Here is a 20,886-nt window from a genome sequence, read left to right on the forward strand (position 1 = left end):
ACGAATCATTCCACTAAAGAAAATTCGAATTGCATGCTGTTTATCCAGCTCTTTTGCTCTAGCTTATTCTGACGAGTAATAGTCAGTTTTCGATAATCTCCAAGGCCTGTGTCGCTTTGGTATTCGACAGTACAGGGCCATTTGCAGTTCAGTTTTCCGCTAGTCCGCGAGTTTGTAAGGCAGGTTGGAGCACTGTTTTTTCACTTTTGATCTGCACTGCTTTCGATTGCGGAAAACTAAGAACAAAATGAGACGAAGAGGGAGAAGGAGGGGCATTCGTTGACTGTCGGCACAAGACCTACGAGTTAGGGGGTTGACTTTTACGGGGCAGTATATTATAATGTCCAAGTTTGTCCAATAAAGGCTGCACATTTCCACAACAATGTTTTTGCCTCGGTCCCATTTTTTTTTTAGCTGTGATGGTTAATTCAAATATTTTTTGTGTTCCAGGTGACTTGAAATTAACGAGGTATTACTGTATTTTACACTCTGTAACAACATTTAGTGGCAGCGGGGCAGAAGCCATGGAACCAAAACGCGCCCCCTTTTTTTACATGGCATGCCTGTTTGCAGTTAATTTTTTCATGAAAGGTAGTATATTGCCAATGTTCTTTATTTAAAGCACATTTGCAATACAACTGGTAACTCTCAACACTGAAAAGGAAGAAATAAAACAATTTTCTTGTTTACACATTTAGTCCATGCTGAGCTGCTGCCAGCAGCCTAGCACCCAAGAAAAGAAGGGGGCAGCACCACTTCTAGTGTAGTAGGCGGTGCATTTGGTTTCAGTGTTGTTTTTTGTCATGCACATAATTTAACCTTTTAAATATTGAACCATGATGTTAGTTCGTTAATTTTTAAAGCTGGATTTTGCCCTCATGTTGATCTCCTTTCAACTCCAAAATACCTTGCACTCCAAAAAATAAACCTTAGTTAAATTTGGATCTTCAGTTGACCCCTGATTGCACTCTTAGTGGCCTGCTCACCTTGCCCTATGAACCACCACCGTCCACTGACGTATCTCTCGCGGCTTTTATGAGAAAAATTTGTATGGAGTAGAAAGAATACACCGTAGAATTTCGATATTACAAACACGGCTGATATGAATTCGTAAAATTTCCTGACTGAGATGCATTGTGCACAGAGTGCGAAAATTTTGGTCACGAGGATTTTTGCACACACAAGGGAGAACAACAACACTGGACCAAATTTTTATTGAACACAGACCGCCCAGTAACAGCCATGTATGCGCCAAGGCGTACTTGTTGGCGCTCAATATAAAAAAGTGGCCCATGGCTTTAACATGGTTTTTTCTCCTCCAACAAAACTTTTGAGTGCTCTGCAGACAAGCTATCGTTGGCAGAAGGAACAAACCCTGCCCTACCAAATAGAAATATGCTTGAAAAATGCGAAACTAAAGGTATCTGTAAGATTCCGCTGTGGAAAATTTTGCACAGGACAGATAGGTGACCGTGTGATTGAGCAGTTGCACCAAACAAATATTGGCACAGGAGAGGATGGCAATCTTGCATCAGCATTTACTTCAGTTTCCAAACTCTCCTGCCGGAGCCAGGTGCGACTAGAATGTGAGGGCGCTGCAATTGATGCGCGTCATGGCCATCTCACGGTGCGGGGAACAGTGTGCATCTCGTTGGATATGGTGGTAGAAAGTATTGCTTTGTGCCCACTTTTTGTTTTCTTGACAAGTTATTCGGAACTTATCCCATTCACGGCTTTCAGTGATTGCTAGTTGTTCTCCTTCACTGTCTGATATCCATCAAGGAGTGTCATGAGCGGCACGGTTAGCCACTATTGCCGCCTGTCAGGAAGTGTTAGTCGTTCCTGAACTCCTGCGCGTTCAGGCGATGTGGCTCTGCTTTAGCCTCTCTGATGAGCTGAAGCTGAACAAGCATGGCGTGGTTGCACCAGCAGCTAAGAACGATGGTCGGCACCTTCATTCTTTAGAACGTGGAAAAAGGACATTCCCTTGCGCAGACAGTACATGCAGCTTGGTGTTGGGCAGTCGCCTGTTCTAAAAGCGCAGAGACGTCATCAGTGGTGACGACCAATAACGGTGCATCTGCCTATGAGAAAAAAAGCCACTGTGATGGGACTTTCCATCAATCTTGCCTAGCCGTCTGTTGTTTACTTTTAAAAAGTGGTTATCGTCAAAGAGGATGGATGGAGTTTAGCAGCATGCAGCCGGTATTTTGGAAGTTAGGGTAAGAACAGTGGACTCACAAAATTATTTGGAGAGCACTTATCTCATGCCTGTTGCCAAATATGGGGTTTCCCTGGCACTGCCTCAGAAGTGGAAAATCTGGCAAGGTCAGACTACTTTGATATTGTCTTTAGAATCATTCGGCAAGTGTATTTCCTATAAAACCGAAAGCAGAGGTTGTCTTTATCTTGAAGAGCTTACTGCAACACTCGAGTGAATTTACGGCCCGGTTTCATGTTTGCAAAGGTGCATTGGTTGTAGCAGCAGAGCAAGGCTGAGGATCGATTGGCAGTGCTTCCTTTCAGTTGTTGTAGTGCATGATTTTTGACTACGAAGTCGAGCGTGTGACGGAATCCCGTCTGGCCGGGAGTGTACATATGAAAAAATAAGAGACGCCGACCAGTGAAAAAAGGTTCGTTCTCAAGAAACGGGCTTCTGTGCTGTATGTCCCTGGTACAAGTGAATGCCTGGCACGTGTCCTACGGGAATATGATGTGCAGGCGGCACATGTCCCGGCCAGAAAGATGCGCCATCAGCTTGTAAAGGTGAAGGACACACTGCCAAAGGAAAGGTTTCCCGGAGTTGTCTACGAAATCCCCTGCGCAGACTGCAACGGTGTGTATATCGGGGAAACTGGGAACTACCGGAAGCGATTACAGCAGCACGCTCGGGACGTAAAAAATGAAAACACTCGCAACAACGCCTTAGCGGAGCACGCCATCGTGAATGGCCACAAAATTGACTGTGACAAGGCAAGGATCATCGCAACCGGAAAAGTAGCAGCATCACGACTTCATCTGGAATCCCTAATCATACAAACTACGTCACACACGTTAAACCGGAACGACGGTAATCTACACCTGATATACGCACGCTCCTTGCGCCGATTATTCAATCATATTTAAACGACCCGTGTTTGGTGATGAATTCATTCTGAACAAGGCTTCCGTGTGGAAGCCGAAACGTCAAGAACGAACCTTTTTTCACTGGTCGGCGTCTCTTATTTTTTCAAAAGATTTTTGACTACTCCCCCCACACGAGGTGGTGCAATCATTGCTGCGGTGGTGGGCGCATCATGAAGCTGAGGAATGCTCAGCAGCAGATCAGGGCACACTTAAAGGAATGTCGCCGGGATATGTATGCGTGGGGCTACGATGGCCTGACACGGACTTTCCGCCAAACACCTGAATTCACGCCACTTGTCGCCAATGCTAGTGCGGCAGGTGTGGCAGCAAAAGCGGCTGCAGGACGTGTCCAGCGTTAGCCAACCCGACTCAAACTCTTATCCACTCATACAACCGTGTATAATGAAGATAATGTGCAGTTGTCGAAAAAGGTCGCAAAATAAACATTCTACAATGAACTCTGAACCCCTTGCACAAGCTCAACATTGATTGCTACCAGACATCGCTTGCTTCAATAGCTCCACCGTCGAGCACAGCGCCACGGTAGCAGGAACAGCGGTGGGCCGGCTCCTCTCGATGGGCGCGTCGAGAAGATGCGGCACCGAAGTATATCTATAAATGGTCTTGCTTGGCATTGTAGCAGATGTCCCATGAAATGTTTCCCCACATTTTGCACATTTATTTTTATTTTTTTTATTTGCACAATTCTGCAGACTTCATATGGTCCAGGCAGGATGGACAAAAACTAGAGGCACTCAGTATTCGTAATGCCAAATAATGCAGTCCAATACAATACAGATGTTACCCATCATGGTTACTGTATAAAATTGAAATCACCAGATTATGAGAAATATGAACATTAACAAGAAAGGGGCATCTGCAGCACGCAGATTGTGGTGAATTGTTACACCACAGTTTCCTGAGCATCGGCAGGGACATCCCGCAGGGGTATGATGGTGAACAGTGAATCACCACGGACCCGAGCACTGACGCTTAGCCGTGCGTGGCATCACCCTGTCCAGGGAAAAGGGGATCCTGATGGTTGAGCCGAGGCCGAGCGTTTTGGACCTTTAAGGCCCCTCGGCGGAGGCAACACACCACTTTGGCCTCAGCTTTCGATAGACGGCACACCTCCGGGGAAATGGACAGCCTCCTTTTCCTGCCCTTCCTTCTGTGTTTCACTTTCCTATCCCTTTCTTACAACACTCCTGTGTTCCTTTTTCCAGACACCTAGGGTTAAGCTTGTGTGGAGTGACTTGCCCCATACTTGATTATATTAGGGGTGTACAGCTGTCATGAACAGGGGTTGCTTGCAAGTTGCTGTCCCGTCCCCTTGTTGGACTCCGTGGTGGGTGGCTGGCACCACAGCCAAAGAACACATACATTTCATGGCTCCCCCTCTCCCACAAAACAATTTACCTAAAGAAAAGAAGTGCGGACCAATGTAACAGCAGAATACCTGCAAAAAGCAAAAGTTTTCCCTAGGTACCAGGTGGTGCATAGTGAAGATGCAGACCACCCGGCTAGAAAAATGTCTCCTTTCATTGTTCCTAAATCTCTGACTGATGCCTTGGCTAGAACGTGACGAAAATATAGTCAGCGGCGACCTACTCCTCCAGGTCCGTGACCAAGCACAGCGTTTGAAACTCACTAATGTAACAAACTTTCGAAATATTAGTGCCTTTGTTAGTGTGCATCGATCCGTGAACACAGTGAAAGGTGTCATTTCTTATTATTATTTCTTGACTTACCGAAGAAGAAATGTTGGAAGGTCTAAAAGAACAAAATGTCAGTAAAGTCCATGAGCTGTGAAGGGGATCACCTCGTGTGCTCGAGGTCACATCCGAGCTGGAAGAAAGAAAAGGAGCTAATAACCATAAAGAAGCACATCAGATATTCAGACAGACATAAGGCTGTAGAACGGCAGATTGGGCGAGTTGGAAATGCTCCATAATATTAAAGCAGCACTAAGCAACAAGGACGAAGAAAGAAGAATCAGTGCCTGTGTGTGTGTTCCATTCTTTCTTCGTCCTTGTTGCTTAGCGCTGCTTTAATATTATGGAGATATAAGGCGCATTCCTGTTCACGGCAAGAACGAATTTCGCTGATTTGGAGTGACAGGGCGGTGCACCACACCGGGTTTCAGCAACTGCCCAGGCCATGCACAGTGAGCCTGAGACAGGGCCATCCATGCCCCTGGCAGATGCAGGGAAAGCTGCCCTGCTACCCTCGAAAAAGGGCCTCTGGGTTGGCTGGCTGCCAGGCTTCCCCAGTCGGGAGAGGCCTACAAACCACACAACCATGGGTTCTCTGCGGGCCTCCAGAGCCTCTAGTGAGGTGGTAGACATATCGCCGAGCTCACCTCCGCCGCAGCGGCGGCGGAGCTGTCTTAGGAAAATGCCAGTAAAGGGGCCCGAAGAAACAGGGACCCAAGTTTTTGAAATACATCCCCTAAAAATTCCTAATGCACTGGAATTGTAGGGGACTATTAAATAACTAAAAGACAGCCACGTTCTCACCTGTGGCCGTATGTATGCAGGAAACAAGCTTAGGTTCCGAACACATAAATTGCACTCAAGAAATATAAAGTCTTTCACCGCAGCCGAGAGAAGGCAAGAAATGTCTCAGATGGTGTTGTCATCATAGTAAAAATAATATCGTAGCTCGTGCACTTTGTGGGGTTTGATTTGGGGAGATAAGTACGTTCTCCCCACTCAGTCGCAGCTGACACGGTTCAAAGCCGCCCGGACCCCACCCCGTGATCGCGTACGCTACCGAGCGCTCGCCGACCACGGCGGGCCTTGCTGAGGGAACAAAGGAACGACACGTTGGCTGACACAAACAGGCATTTATTGCTACAGAAAATAACGCCAGCTAGCAACAAGGTACGCTAATGAATTGAGGTCGTCCGACTCACCAGCAAGGTTCCGAGCGAATGTTCGCTCGTGCTAGTTCAAGGGATATATACTCCGAAGGCCGGACGGGACGAGTACGGGAGCCTGCCTTCCCGTCGCTTCCTCGCCCCGCCGGCGAAGAGCGGAGCCGCGAGCGACATGTCCGCCCGCGCCGACGATCCCAGCCCAAACCCCCCTGTCCCGCGCGCTGGCTTCGGCAGTCTCCCGCGCAGCGATGCTGGCGCCTTCTCTTGCCAGTTAATGTAACTGACAAGGGAATGCGCTCAGGTTCGAGGTGAGACTGCCGCTGCACGGTGCCTCGCGGGAAAGCAAACTCAGGGTGCTGCAGGGCAGGTCCCCACAACCCCCCACCCTTAAATAGACCCACGCGCCTGAAAGTACATGCTATGGAGGAGTCTCCTGGTCTTCATGTCCTTGAGGCACGTCTTGCAGCGGAGGTCATGCCGACAGCGTCCACGCAGACTTCCGCGGTATCCCGAAGGCGGCGTGAAGGTCTCCGCTGGGACGACTCGCATGGCCCGCGGACTACCGTGTCCGCAGGCCCGCGAATCGAAGGCCGGTGGGAAAACTGCAGGCCAGGATCCTGCAGTAGTCGCCAGGGCAGCAGCAGCCGGAGGTGACTGCTGACTGGTCTCGTCACAGCTGCCCCGGATGGATGCGGCGAACAGGATACAGGCCGCTCCGTCGCAGCAGGTGGCAGCGAGACGATGTGCACCGGACAGCAAGCCTGGGTGGCTCCACCGGATCTGCAAAATTGCCGAAACGCTCTCGGCATGCCTTTAACGTAGGTCACGGGAGGGAAAACGGCATCCGCAAGGGCCTCATGGCACAATGCCTAACTCGCTAGCAAAACGTGTCGGCGGCGGTGCAAACGCAAAGTTTGAGTGAACAAAGGCCCTTTCTTGAGTTGAACGAGACTGCTCAGTTCGTGCGAGGTTACAAAAAAAAAACGGGCGGGCAGCAAAGTGCGTTCCTCTCAACGACATGGCCCGGTGGTCGTGTCTCTTTTAACGTGGTGCAGGCAGCTCCGAAAAGCCTCAGGCCTAACTACCACTCCGACAACGACCGTGACCACAACAAAGACCCAAAATGGGTTATGTGCGCACAGCCGCGAGGAGACGTCAGCTTTATGGGGTGGTCCTGCCCCGCTCACTGCACAAAGCAGCTTCTGAGCGGTCGGCGCCCACCGTATCGGACGGTGTCGGAGCACCCGGTGCCGAGCTGCAATACCAGCGAGCTCGTAGCGGCACCCGTGGCCCCAGGCCACCCGGCTTCCGGAGCCGTGACTCCCAGAGTCGAAAAAGAGACAGTAGAGAAAATATATACAGAAACTCGGACCACCCAGGCAGCTTCCGTACTCATTCGCTTCGGGCTCGGCGACTCCGCGGGCGCTAGGCCTCGCGCTCCCTCGATGCGGACCAAGTGATTCTCGCGAAGAATCTCCAGGGGAAAAAATGTGCTGAGCATGTCGAAAAGTTCAAACATGCTGCAGCGCAATACTCGCACTCAAGAAAGCATGCCGCAGGTCCTAGCGATCAAAATTCACTCTAGGCCTAGCACTTGTCAAGTCCGGACACGGAGCTTTCCCCGAACCGAACCGACAGTCGTCCAATGTTCCAAGAGCAGGCCCCACATTGGGCTGCCAGATGTGGGGGTTGATTTGGGGAGATAAGTACGTTCTCCCCACTCAGTCGCGGCTGACACGGTTCAAAGCCGCCCGGACCCTACCCCGTGATTGCGTACGCTACCGAGCGCTCGCCGACCACGGCGGGCCTTGCTGAGGGAACAAAGGAACGACACGTTGGCTGACACAAACAGGCATTTATTGCTACAGAAAATAACGCCAGCTAGCAACAAGGTACGCTAATGAATCAAGGTCGTCCGACTCACCAGCAAGGTTCCGAGCGAATGTTCGCCCGCGCTAGGGCCAGAGATATATACTCCTAAGGCCGGACGGGACGAGTACGGGAGCCTGTCTCCCCGTCGCTTCCTCGCCCCGCCGGCGAAAAGTGGAGCCGCGAGCAACACGTCCGCCCGCGCCGACGGTCCCAGCCCAAACCCCCCTCTCCCGCGCGCTGGCTTCGGCAGTCTCCCACGCAGCGATGCTGGCGCCCTCTCTTGCCAGTTAATGTAACTGACAAGGGAATGCGCTCAGCCTCGAGGTGAGACTGCCGCTGCCCGGTGCCTCGCGGGAAAGCAAACTCAGGGGGCTGCAGGGCAGGTCCCCACAACTTGTACTAGAGACTTGAATTTGAAGCCACAAAACAATAACAGGCCTTTTAGAGGAGCTGCCAGAGCCATATTTAGTAATGGGGGATATTAATGCCTCTTCATGTCTTTGGGGAAGTGGAAAAAGTGATCCAAGAGGCCAAATTGTGCAGGATATATTATTCTATGCAATAACATTGGTAAAATGGTAAAGCTACACAAGTCCCCGACCTAGGGAGCTGTATAGATCTATCTTCTGGTTCACCCTCTGTGTTTATCAATTTGAAATGGGACGTCGTCATTTACAGCCCATATGGGAGCAATCAACCTAACACCTGCACCAGAAGTCATCCCAACAAAACCTCGACGTTGGAAGCTGCAGTTAGCTGACTGGGCACTGTTTCAAGGAAAGGCCAGCATAGATCGGATAGTTTTGGATAATCTCAGTGTAGACAAACTTAATGAACTTTTCACAAACCGTATGATTAGCTCTGCCCGCCTAGGTATTCCTCAATCATCTGGAGTAGTAAAACAAAACCTCACAGAGTTTGGTGTACAGCAGAATGTAAAGATGCAAAAAAGAAGCAAAACAACCCAAAACAAGAGAATTTCATAGATTTCAAAAATACGAGAGCAAAAGGCCGATATATTTGTGGCAGTGTCCAGAAAACTTTGTGCCAGACTACGTGTCCTCGAGTAACAGCTCAGCATCTTCAAAACAAATGTGGAAGAAGGTTCGAAAGTCATGGCACATCCGGCTCACAAAGGCGGCGATGAATAGGACTCCAGGAACGCTCCCCTCTGTGTACCTTAGTGGACTGCGCAACGTGCTTATAGAGGGTGAGCGAAGGCAGCACCCTGCTGCTGCTGGCACATTTCAATCACCCCTGAAGAAGGGAGCAAGGTGGTCCCGAAACGTTGCACAAAGAAAATATTGGTTGGCATCAGTTTTCTCTCAACTGTCTCAACAAAGCTGACTGGGAGCTACTCCCCATTCACACTTCCCTTTCTGAGAGATAAAGAGCTAGCAGGCATTTTGGGTGAGCATTTTTGTGCAGTTTCCTGTTCAGTGCACTACCTAGCATCATTTTTAAAATACAAAAACACACCTGAAAAACAGACAAGTGGCTGTACAAACAAACCTTATATTACAGTTCAAGAAATCCATTCAGTAATGTCCGCTGGTAACCAGATTGCACCCAGCTCTGACGAATACATACAGTTGCCGACCGATTTTTCGGACTCTAAGACAGTCCGAAAAATCTGTGAAATACAAAAAAATTACTTTATTGAGATCAAATCGGCTTCAAAATGTCACTGATTTTACCTTGCAGAAAATTTCTCTTGCTGGCGACGATTTGCGCCTGTATTTGCTCCAAAGTTGGGCTTTCACTGTACACGCTAGAAAGCAGGGTCATCGCATTTAGTTGGAATACTTCCCACGTTTCTTTGACGGACCTGGCGGGGCCATGTTGTCCACAACCCGAGTGTGCACCATACCGCTCGTCAAACACACGCAAAGATAAGGCACTTTTCGTTCAAAGCGGCGGTACCGCCGAACGCAGTCACAAAACGGCAAACAGATGTAATACCCCTGTCACACGGCCAGTTTCAATCACCCTCGAGTCGAGGGTCTTCGAGATTCTCAATCGCCATCGAACTCGCTGCTGCTACACGGCAAATCTCAATGGCCATTGAAATGGTTCTCGTGTCTTACGCCACAGATGAGTGGCGCCACAATCGCTACTTTGGATTTTGCAAAAATAACAAAAATAGTTGATATATGTATACTAAATGCTGATATACAGGCATACGCGAAAGTCGTTAAAAACCCTTTTAGTTGCACGTACGCGACGTACATATGCATACACTGCTGTAGCCACTTTAATACAAGACGAGCCAAAACCAAGCCAGTCCAACTGCGTCGGAGCGCTGCTTCGTCAGGCTTAAGACCGGGGAAATCGCCATGATATCTGAAAAACAAGAGCTATTTTTCTCTTGAAACTTTATGGGCAAATCGAAGGCGAATACAACAGCTTAGAACACGATATTGCTTTGAGGGATTAGCGACGAAGCTGTTATCGCTGTGAAGCGGGCGGGCAGGGTGCCGCCATGTTGTCAACGTTAAGTACGCAAGCAACGCAAAGACTGCAACGCAAAATGAATGCGCTTAATGCGCTTAAAACCAGTCTAATATAATTTTAAAATAATTTTACAGGCTGCTTACATTAAATTTTATGCGAATAATGTTTGTTCATGTTTTTTCATCGTGAATGTGTCGTGTACGAAAGTGCGCTTGGCGCCGCTCGGAGCAACGCTAGCAACCTTGGGCAGCGCTCGAAGGCCCTCGAAATCTCGATGGAGTTCTGCGCTACTCCGTTGACTCGATAGGCTATTGACTCGATCGCCATTGAAACTGCCCGTGTGGCAGCGCTCGATCGCCTTTGAGTCGATAGACTATCGGTTCGAGGGCCCTTGAAGACTGAGCGCCACTCGGTCGATGTGGTCAGAGAAACCCAAGTGACGAAACAACGAATGGCGAACGTATGAGACCCGCCGCGGTGGCTCATTGGTTAGGGCGCTCGGCTACTGATCCGGAGTATCCGGGTTGGAACCCGGCCACTTCGATGGAGGCGAAACGCAAAGGCGCCCCTGTGCTGTGCGATGTCAGTGCACGTTAAAGATTGCCAGGTGGTCGAAATTGTCCCGGAGCCCTCCATTACAGCACCTCTTTTTTTCCTTTCTTCTCTCAGTCCCTCCTTTATCCCTTCCCGCCGAGATGTGAGATGGCTTCTGCACAATTTCCTTCCCCAAACAACCAATTTTCAACGTATGGGACAAGCGATAACTGCCCGCAACAACGTCGGAGACAAAAGCAAGTTGGCGGCGATGACAATCCGGCTGCCACCTTGAGGTGTCAGAGATCGCATGATCCTCTACTGGCAACAATGAGGTACCGAAGGTATGTCAAGCCAGTCCAACTGCAGCGTAAATCCACTTCAATACAAGATGGTGCCTTTTGCGCTGGTGAAAAGCCGATAAGATAGCCGAATTTGGCCGACTGAAATTGGTTTGAAAAATCGAACTTTCGGACTTTTCAAGTTCGAAATATCTGTCGCGAATATGTATGCACTTCTATGGGGTGACTGACGGTACCTCATCGAGATCCAAAATATCCTACAAGTCCGAATTATTGGAGTCCGAATTACCCGTCGGCTACTATAATGAAATGCTAGGCCATCTCTCTGAACCTGCCGTCGAGGCACTTTTAAGCTAGTTTAACAAAGTTTGGGTATCGGGAAAATACCCGAGGCACAAAAGAAAGCCATTACTGTTCCATTTTTAAGAAATAGCTAGGGTTTAGCTCTGGTTAAACCTGGAGTGACACGGTAGCTACAGCTGGCCGAGTGGAACTCGCTCAGTCGAATTGCGAGGTCAGTCTTTCGCCGCTGCGTTTCGCTGGGCGTTCCTTCTTCATCTTCGTCCCTGGACGTGGATTCACTCTCTCCTTCTCTCCCCCCTCCCCTCCCACTCAGTTTCGCCGGCGCACCGCGCCGCCGGCAGCTGCTCCGCACCACGTGACCAGCCACGGCGCCGTTACACTTATGAAGGCTCGAAATGCTAGTGTAATGTAGCTATCGCTACAAAACAGGAATACCACTGGGGCGCTGTATTCATAGCATCTCTATGTAAGCGACTGTCATCAGAATAAAGGGGCAGTTCTTGGTCCCCAGTCAATGTAATCTTTTCTTATCATTCGGCGCTTCGCGCCACCACAATCTGGCATAGTCGCAAGGTCTCCTCGATTTGGCTGCACTTTCTGCACCAGTTCAGGAGGTGCAGCACTCTCGCACTAAATTTGACAGTGCAGCTAGCGCCACCTGCACTTTGGCACTCAATCTGACTTTGTGCTGCACGAGTTCTTCTGCACTTCTGTACTTGCCTCCCGGCGAGTTCTCTTCTCATGCAAGTAGTGCAAGGCGCTTGGCGCGCTTTGTAGCAGATGGTTCTGCGGCCATGCCTGTTTTAGTGAGCGGTGTTGAGACCATGGTTGAGATGGCCGCATACCCGTTAAGATGCGGCATCTGCATCGTGTCCTCACCAAACAGCTGAAGTGACAGTGCACATACGAGTTCTCGCCTTTCTGTCCAACCTCGGACTTGCTTTGCACCATTTTTCTTTTGTGTGCAAATGTTATTATTACACGCAGCGGGGTGGATTGTTTGCACAAGAGGCAGATGTATTTTATTTAGTGGCGGATCACAGCATTTGTGATTACTCGCTGCGAGGTCGCCATCAGCCCATGCCTTCGCCTGCCAGTCAGTCTCTGATAGTCGCTCCGACACCATCGTCTGCCAACAGTGAACGCGAGTTGTTGAGCTCAAATAAGTCCAAGTTGTCAGGCAACTCTTTTGTTCCGTAATTTGTGGACAATTGCAGTCACTTTGCAGATAGGACGGCAACTGGCTGAATCTCTTATATAAGCTCAAAGGTCGTCTCGAGCGGAGGTCTGAATAACCTCATGAATTCAAAGTTTGTTGCCTCTTCAAAGTACTTGTTGACTCGGTGACGGTCGGCCTGCACCACTTTGCAAAATGCAAAGGGTGGTATTAAATTTATCACTTTTGGAATAACAAATTTTATAGCTGTTCCATGAGGTGCCCCACTTCGAACAAATGCACAACATTCAGTACAGCTAGCACAATCCCGCACATGTCAAACCACGTGACAGACACCAGCACACGGCCGCAGCAGACGTTTCTGCGCTTTTGCACTCGACTTGGCTGCTCCAACGAGAGCACCAGTGTCAGGCTACACTTGCACTGCAAGAACTGGCGCTGCGCTCGCATGGCACAAAAGTGCTGTGCCAGTGCAGAAAGGGCAGCCAACTCGAGGAGACCTGCAGTCGACCAACTGATCCGCCTGACTTCTCGTTCAAGATTTCGGGCATTAAAATTTAACCACTTGTTGTGGCTGCTAGCAGATTTTAACATTTATATGGTGAATATATTTCGCATCAGTTCCAAGTAAATTATAAAGAGCTTGCAGTACCGGTGCGGCTCCATGCAGGAAGAAGAGCGATCGGTCTGGTTCAATAAACATGCAAAAATGAAGGACGCTGCGTAGTAGAGACCCAAGTACGCGTATAAGCTGTGTTTATTTCACCCTTACTGTGGGCAAGTAAAATGATTACGCATCGTCTACTTCGTCATGAAGAACTACATCACGGCTTCAGAGAGTTGGCCAGCTATAGCTTCACCACTTTGCAGGACAATGGTTTCCGCTCAAGAACCTTTGTCGCCTTGATTTTGTCCGTACCTCCAACGGCATAATTTGTGAAATTGGGCTTCATAAATTCTTTGCAATGAGATACAGAACCATCTTTCTTTGCTTTTCGTTGCACTGTTCGCAACGGAGCACAGGGAGTTCCATGAGAGCCCGGACGCTTCATTCGACGCAGACTTCTAACAGCTTAGCAATAGAGCTTCTGTTGTTCAGCACGGTGTCAGCAAATCTCTGAAGCTCTCTCAGAACATTTACCAGCTCCCAGCCCCTCATTCAGGTTGTAAAGCCCTCCTCTGTCCTGGTGAGCGATGAGACCGTGTAAGGGATTGTTGCTTTTAGGCGCCTGCAGGATCGAAATGCAATTTCCGCAAGGGATTCGCTCACTTGCTGCGCGAACGATGAACCCTCCTACTAAAGCTACACCGGCCACGTCCGTGTTCGAAACGAGCGGCATTGTGCTGACGCATTTGTCATGCAGTTTCTTCTCTGCTACATTAAGAATCTACTCCATCGCTTCATTGAGCGGGTGGTAGTGCTGGTTGGCTGGAATTAGCTTTTTGGCTGAGAAAGAGGATAAACTCTGCACGTTGCTATCACTCGACTTGAGCATCTTCTCCAGCCCATATACAGCACTTTTCGCATCCAGCGCATCATTGCACCCGGCACTTCTGCGCAGGAATCGAAACAAGGATTCATTGGGTCACTTGGCATTTTTCTCGTCAACACAAACTCGAACTTTCTGGCAAGAAGCAGATGTCGAATGCACTCGACATTCAACTTCGTTATCACGAGTGCATGGTAGGTTTCCTTTGTGAGAAAGATCTCAGGTTTGCCCTTCTTTCTGAGTTCCTCCATGTAAGCAAGAAATTCGAATTCAAGCCATCTCAGTCTCTCATCACCAACTGATGTGAATTGACGTGCGTCAGGATCATTTCGATGAATGTGTTTTTGACAGTTGCTCACATCCATGAGAGTAAACCCTTTCTGGATGACTTTCATGGAGTACAATGTTGGCCCTGCTGTAGCGAACTCTGCATCACAAGTACGGCCAGCCTCGTCCTTCAGGTAGCCTAACGCTGCTGTTTCTGGAGCGCTGAACAACTGCACGGCTGACCGCACATTCATTTTTTCAGTGTTTGAGGGATACAAGTGCTTGCGCGTTAGGAACCATATCGGCCGTATTGTTGAGTGCTGTTGCATTCTGCACAATGTCTTCGAATACTTGGAAGATATTTCTTGCAAGCGACCAATATCTTTTGCCACTAATTGTGATCTTATATTTTTCACAGTGTGACTTTGGTCGAAGGCAAGGAATAGAGGTTTCGAGGGATTAGAGGGATGAGGAGCAAGTGCTTTCGCCTCCCCTTTGCACAGTATATCCATCGCAACGACATTAATCCGGTGGTTGTCGGTTACAAGACGCAAGACATCAAATCAAACATCTTCTACTCTTCGAATGACGTGGCGAATGCAAGTGGCGAGCTGTTTGCCGGTGCATCCCTTTGTAAAAAGTAAGCAACTGGTATTTTGAAATTCCCATGCAGGCTGCAAAGCAGGAAGCACAAGAGAAAGTTAGCCAGAGTGAAGTTTTCTGATTCAGGAACAAGGTGCTGTAGCTCAGAACTGAAATCAACTTCCCCAACAAAAGCGTCTCTTTACCTATGATATTCCAGCTTTTGTTCGATTCTCATTTCATCCACAAGTCCACATGTTTTAGCCTCCGGATTATGAAGCGATTCAAGTTCTGCTTGTAGCCGACAGCGCACCAATTCACTAAATCCGATGTCTCCAGATATTGTGCCAATATATTTCTGCGGGGTATTTCGACATGGAACCTTCAGCAGCTCCTCGGACCTTAGATGTTCATAAGTCTTGTCGGACAAGTTTCTTAGAATGATGCAATGCCTCACTGTTTGCCCTGACCACGTTGGCCGTTTCTTCTTGCAGTTTTTTTTTATCTGGTCCAGAAGAAACGTCGCCTTCATATTTCCCTTTTCCGCACCGGATGCAACTTCGAAAATTGCGTTCACGTAGCTTTGCTCTTTGAGTTTTTGAAGCTCTTGCTTGTAGGAATCTACAGTCCTGTGAAGCATTTCAATCCTTTTTTTGAGCGCGCGCTCTTTTTCCCGCCATTGTTTCCGTTTGACAAAAACGCTTAAAGAGCATGCTGTCGTGGATGTTTGCACACCGTAGGAGCGCGTTGCATAAACTTGGGTCTGCGGCAGTTCTATAAGACTTGAAAAATTATCATCTGCCTCACCTGTGTACTTGCGGCTGCCTTGAGCGTGCACAGTGTCCAGAGTTTCTACGTTGATTGAGGAACATCACGCTGCACTTTCAGCTCCGTTGGTCAAGGCACACTCATATCCAACTTGCATTCCGTTGTACGTCCACTTTAGCTGCTTAGAGAGGCAATGCTTGATGTCCGCTGGTACTCCCGTCGACCGAGCATAGCTATGACGAACCGTCTGTTGAAGGCTCTCCCTTACGTTTCCGAATGCTGGCATCACTTCTTGTGGTTGCGGGAGCCTTTCTCATGTACGAAGGGTAGCCAGAGAAAATGCTCGGACACAACTGGTTTCAGCTGCCAGTTCTTGCAATTATCTTTGAAGTCTGATGCGTTGAAATGCAGGCTGCACACTACCAAATAATTGGAAGTAGAATTTGGCTCTCAGTCCTTCCTAGAAATTGCTTTGAGCCACCGTGCATGTGCGTTGAGGTCGGTGGGTATCTCGTGAAACGAGACACCTGGCTCCTTTTTACGCTGTCTCTGCGTGCACAACGGCACGCAGCAATACCGCGTAATTGCAGTATTTAGCGTTAAGAAGCCTTGAAAAGCTTGGAACAAGCAAGCGCACACAATAAGTACACCGCAGCACCACGAGGGAACGTAGTGTCAGACCTCAGTGCCCCTAGCGGCCGCCCTGAGAGTGTGGTAGGAAAGGGTTTGGCAGTGCTCTCGCCACCCGTTTGACTGGCAAATATTTAGAGGAGGCGTTGGTAAGACGTACAGACGGTCCAAAATGACGGCACTTGCAAAGAGGACACGCTGGCTGTGCTGGCGGTTAGACAAGTGGAACAAAAGTCTTTGGTCATTGATGTCATTATATATGCAGTTGGTGGGGGACACTTAGTCAAGGGTTCGACAGAATCCTGTCTGGCGAGGGGGAAACATAGTGGACGAATAACACTCGCCAGAAATGGGTTTTAAAATATGACGTTTCGGGACCACTATCGGTCCCTTGTTCACAATTGTGAACAAGGGACCCGTAGTGGTCCCGAAACGTCATATTTTAAAAGTGTACGTTTTATTCGTCCACGGTGGTGGATACTGGGTCTTCAGTGTCTATTTTGCCAGATCACATTTATCAAACCAAGTTCGCCAACAAGTGTCCTTTCACATCAGCTACAGCGACGCTGCGGGATTTCTCCCAGAAAAAAATTCCAGTCATGGGACGTGTCAGAGCCAGAGTTGTGTGGGGGAGCAACTCAGCTTGCCTTCACTTCTGTGTTGTTCCCCAAAGCATGGCATTGCTAGGACTGGATGCGGTGCAGCAGCTGCATTTGCACATCAACGGTTCGACCTTAGAGTGCTTGCAAGTCGCTTGCTCCCGAGTTGTGTGAGTTTTCTTTTCTTTTGCTGATAAGGTGGGGCTAGCGGAAAATTCTGTGCATTCTGTGAAGCTGCGGGCAGAGGTAAAATCAGTAACAGTAGCAGCGAAAGTTGGCCGTTTGCCCCTGGCCTTGCGAGAGAAAGAAGCAGCCGATCTGACAAGTTTGTTAGAGGCAGGCATTATAGAAAGGGTTAGTGCTGCTGAATAGGTGTCTCCTGTAGTGGTTGTGCAGAAAAAGAATGGAACTGGGAGTGAGCCAGGAGTGTTCCCAGATGACTTAAAGGTTGCTCGCATGTGTCTAATCTATAAAGGCATGGACAGAAATGAAATCTCTGATTGTAGGCCTATTTCAGTATTACCTGTATTATCAAAAGTATTTCAGGGTGCAATCAACAGCAGATTACAAAACTTTTTCGACAAGCATAATGCTAGAACTTCTATACAGTACTGGTTCTTAAAAAACAGGTCCACCGAACAAGCACGGCTCAAAATTAAAGACAAAATTATCGATAATATTGAGGAGCATAGGTACACCTTGTTTCTTGATTTTCGCAAGGCATTTGAGTGCATACAGCATACTATTCACCTTCGTAAGTTACCTGGCTACGGTGTGCATGGCATAACCTTAGATCTCCTATTTAGAAAACCACTTACGGTATGTTCGAATGAATGAGAATTGTTCTGACTGGCTAGCCATAACCCGAGGTGTTCCACAAGGTTTCATACTATGACATTTACTATTCTTAGTTTACATTAATGATATATCCCAAATTTTAGATTCACCTGATCTTGTAATGTACGCATACGACACAAACCTTTTTTTCACTGCCTCTTCACTGCCTGTCCTAGAAAGTATTACCAACATTTACCTAACTAGATTACATATGTGGTTGCAGGCAAATAGTCTGTCCCTAAACCTGAAGAAAATAACCTACATTATATTTAGGCCCATCAACGTTGTCCAACGCTACGCAGTAAATATTCATTGCGGGAACACAATAACTGATAGTCAGCAGTCTCAAATTCCTCGTGTTCTGGTTTTCGAAAACTCTTTCATGGAATATTCGCGTTACTAATCTTATAAGAGGGGCACCCGAAAGTTTTGATTATCACCATCAAATAAAAAACATGCAGTCTTCATTTGCAGTGGTCAAAGTTAGTTCTTCTCCACGTAGTCTCCCTGCAGAGTCACACATTTCTGCCAGTATTTCTTCACCTGTTTCAAGCCCTTTTTGTACAAGTCCTCTGCTTTGCTCGAAAACCACTGTTCTGCTTCGAAAATGACATCCTCTTTGTCGTCAAATCGCCAACCACAAAGTAGTTTTTTCATCTCGGGAAAGAGGAAGAAGTCGCCATGCCCTAGATCAAGCGAATGCGGTGGAATAAGGGGGTGCAAAAAAATCCTTTCCAACAGTGAAATTCTTCTGGGAAAAGTCGTGGCGAGTTTGCTTTTGAAGAAGTGTCAACAAGCGAGGTACCCAGCATGCAGACACCTTATTCATGTGCAGTTCCTCATGAATAATCCTCTACGCAGTTCCGTAACTTAGTCCAGTCTCGGCCATCACTCTTTCCGTGGTCGACCTTCTGTCGTCGAGGGTAACAGCCTCCACTTTCTTCACCATGGCAAGATCATCCTTGATTGGGGGGCTACCCACTCGTGGCTCGTCTGTCAGGGACATGTGAATGTTCTTCTTCGACCTCATAACAGTGTCATATGAGGGGCTTTCATTTTGTTGTGGATTTGACGTGCATTGTTGCTCTTCAAATGGAGGAACATTATAACACTTTGGGCTTCAGTTTTGTGCGTCGTGCAGGATGATGTCTTCTACAGCTGGTGGAAATATGGGGGGGTCAGCCTCCCCCCCACACACTCCCACTCCAAGGATGCAGCGTTCCCACTCACTAACCGCTGAGGGGTTCGTGCTCGAGGGAACAAAGGGAGGGGACGACAAAGTGTGAACACTCATATGCTATTTATTACACTTGCAGTTAATACACAGAGTGGGCCAGCCAGCTACAGAACATCAACGACGCATTCCTCGGAAACAGCTGTAGTTGATGTCAGGACAGCGCGAAAAGAACAAGGACAAGAGAGGCGCAAGAACACAACAGGACAGGCGCCTGACCTGTTGTGTTCTTGTGCCTCTCTCATCCTTGTTCCTTTCGCGCTGTCCTGACATCAACTACAGCTATGAGCCAGCTAGCCCAAACCAAGGTACTTCTTGGAAATAGAAGGCTACATAAGAAGGGCTTCCGACCTACCGGCGTGGGCAGGGGCGCGAATTTGGAGGTATCGGTGGCGAACGTTTATATGCACTGACAATGGCGGCCGGGTTTTCCCGTGCACGCCACATTCTTTGGGCAGAACCATTCCCAAACATCTGCTGGGGGAGGTGACGAGAGCGCGCGTTTGCTGCGCTCGCTTCGCTGCCTGGAACCAGAAGGCCAGTGGCAAGGCACGACGTATCTCTGTGCGCTGGCCACAGAAGGTGATGATAGCGTGCGGCTGCAACCACTCACTACGCTGGCCGCATCCTGAAGAGAGTGTCACCGGCTCCGTAGAGTTTCACGTAACGTTCGAGGTGGTGCTCCCGTCCCTGCTTTCACTTCCCCCATGAGGGAGACTTCCTTCCTCGCCCAGCCAGTGCCGTCCTGACGCATGACAATGGAGAAATGGAGGGGGAAACGCACCCCTCCCTCGACAGCAAGAGTACACAATTGGTAGTAGCGCTGCTGCACGTCTTTTTGTGTCTTATTTGTAGTCCCTCGTCCGTTTTTTTGTGCTGCCTTCTAAACAACATGCATCACCAACTGGCCCGGCAGCTTGCTCTCCTGAACTGCATTTCTGGTATAGCGGGCCCATTTTTTTGTGTCTCCTGCTTCTCCTTCAGCCATCGATCTTCTAGTGCGCCCTAATATCAGCACGACGTGCCAAGCATGCCTCCAGAAAGTGGTGGCACCAGACAGTGTCTTTTTGATCCTGCTAAGCCTTCATGTGAAGCGTCTTGTTAAGATCATGAGCTCAGAGCGGTGGTGCTTTACCGAGACTGGCTGAGGGTATTGTACCAAAGCATGTACCCTCCCAGATAAGAAGCTAATGGACTCGAAGCTGCTGGCGTCGATGGAGAGCTGCCTTAAGCCATCTTCTGACCACCTCTTGCAAGATAAGGTTGGACCAAAAGAAGGTCTTCACCAGTGGGGCATGCGTTCTGGAAAGGATTTCACGCGTTGTGGAAAAAGGCCCCAAATTCGGCATTCGCCCGAAGGTGCCCGCCCATGAGCTCCTCGCCATCATCAGGATTATAGCCTCAAATGAAGACCAGGAACGTTGCCTGCTGGATGGAGCGGACTGCTTAAAAAGGTGTGCTAAATATCCCATGTCCTGTAAGACTGGTTCCGTTGATGTCCTTTCTATTGTAAAATATATTAGGGACCATGGTTTAAGCTTACTGCAATCTCACAAAGAAGGCATGTTTGTTCTCATGCCGAATTGCCTTTTTATTGGAAAAGCTCTCCAAGCAGTTCACGAAAATTTTATGCCCATCAAATAAAGCCAAGCGAGGGTGAAAACAAAATTCATTGCTTTTTGTAGTAGCCTGCAGTTGTCGTCTTTAGTATCTGCCACCAATGCCAGCTCGAAGAATTCTTTGGATGTTTTCTTCTCGCCAAAAACGCCCAAACCAGATATGCCATTCAGGACTATTGTTAGCGAGAAGGGTTCATGGCAACACGTCAGC

The 20,886-nt window shown here is 48.6% G+C and overlaps 1 protein-coding gene across 7 annotated transcripts in view; it reads left to right on the forward strand.

The window, feature by feature from the left end:
• The window catches only part of LOC144094162 (ubiquitin carboxyl-terminal hydrolase 8-like), a 402,680-nt gene that overhangs the window by 174,786 nt on the left and 207,008 nt on the right, over positions 1-20,886 (forward strand). The window lies entirely within an intron of this gene.

The sequence above is a fragment of the Amblyomma americanum genome, chromosome 6 (assembly GCF_052857255.1).
Source record: "Amblyomma americanum isolate KBUSLIRL-KWMA chromosome 6, ASM5285725v1, whole genome shotgun sequence".
NCBI classification, from domain to species: Eukaryota; Metazoa; Arthropoda; class Arachnida; order Ixodida; family Ixodidae; genus Amblyomma; species Amblyomma americanum.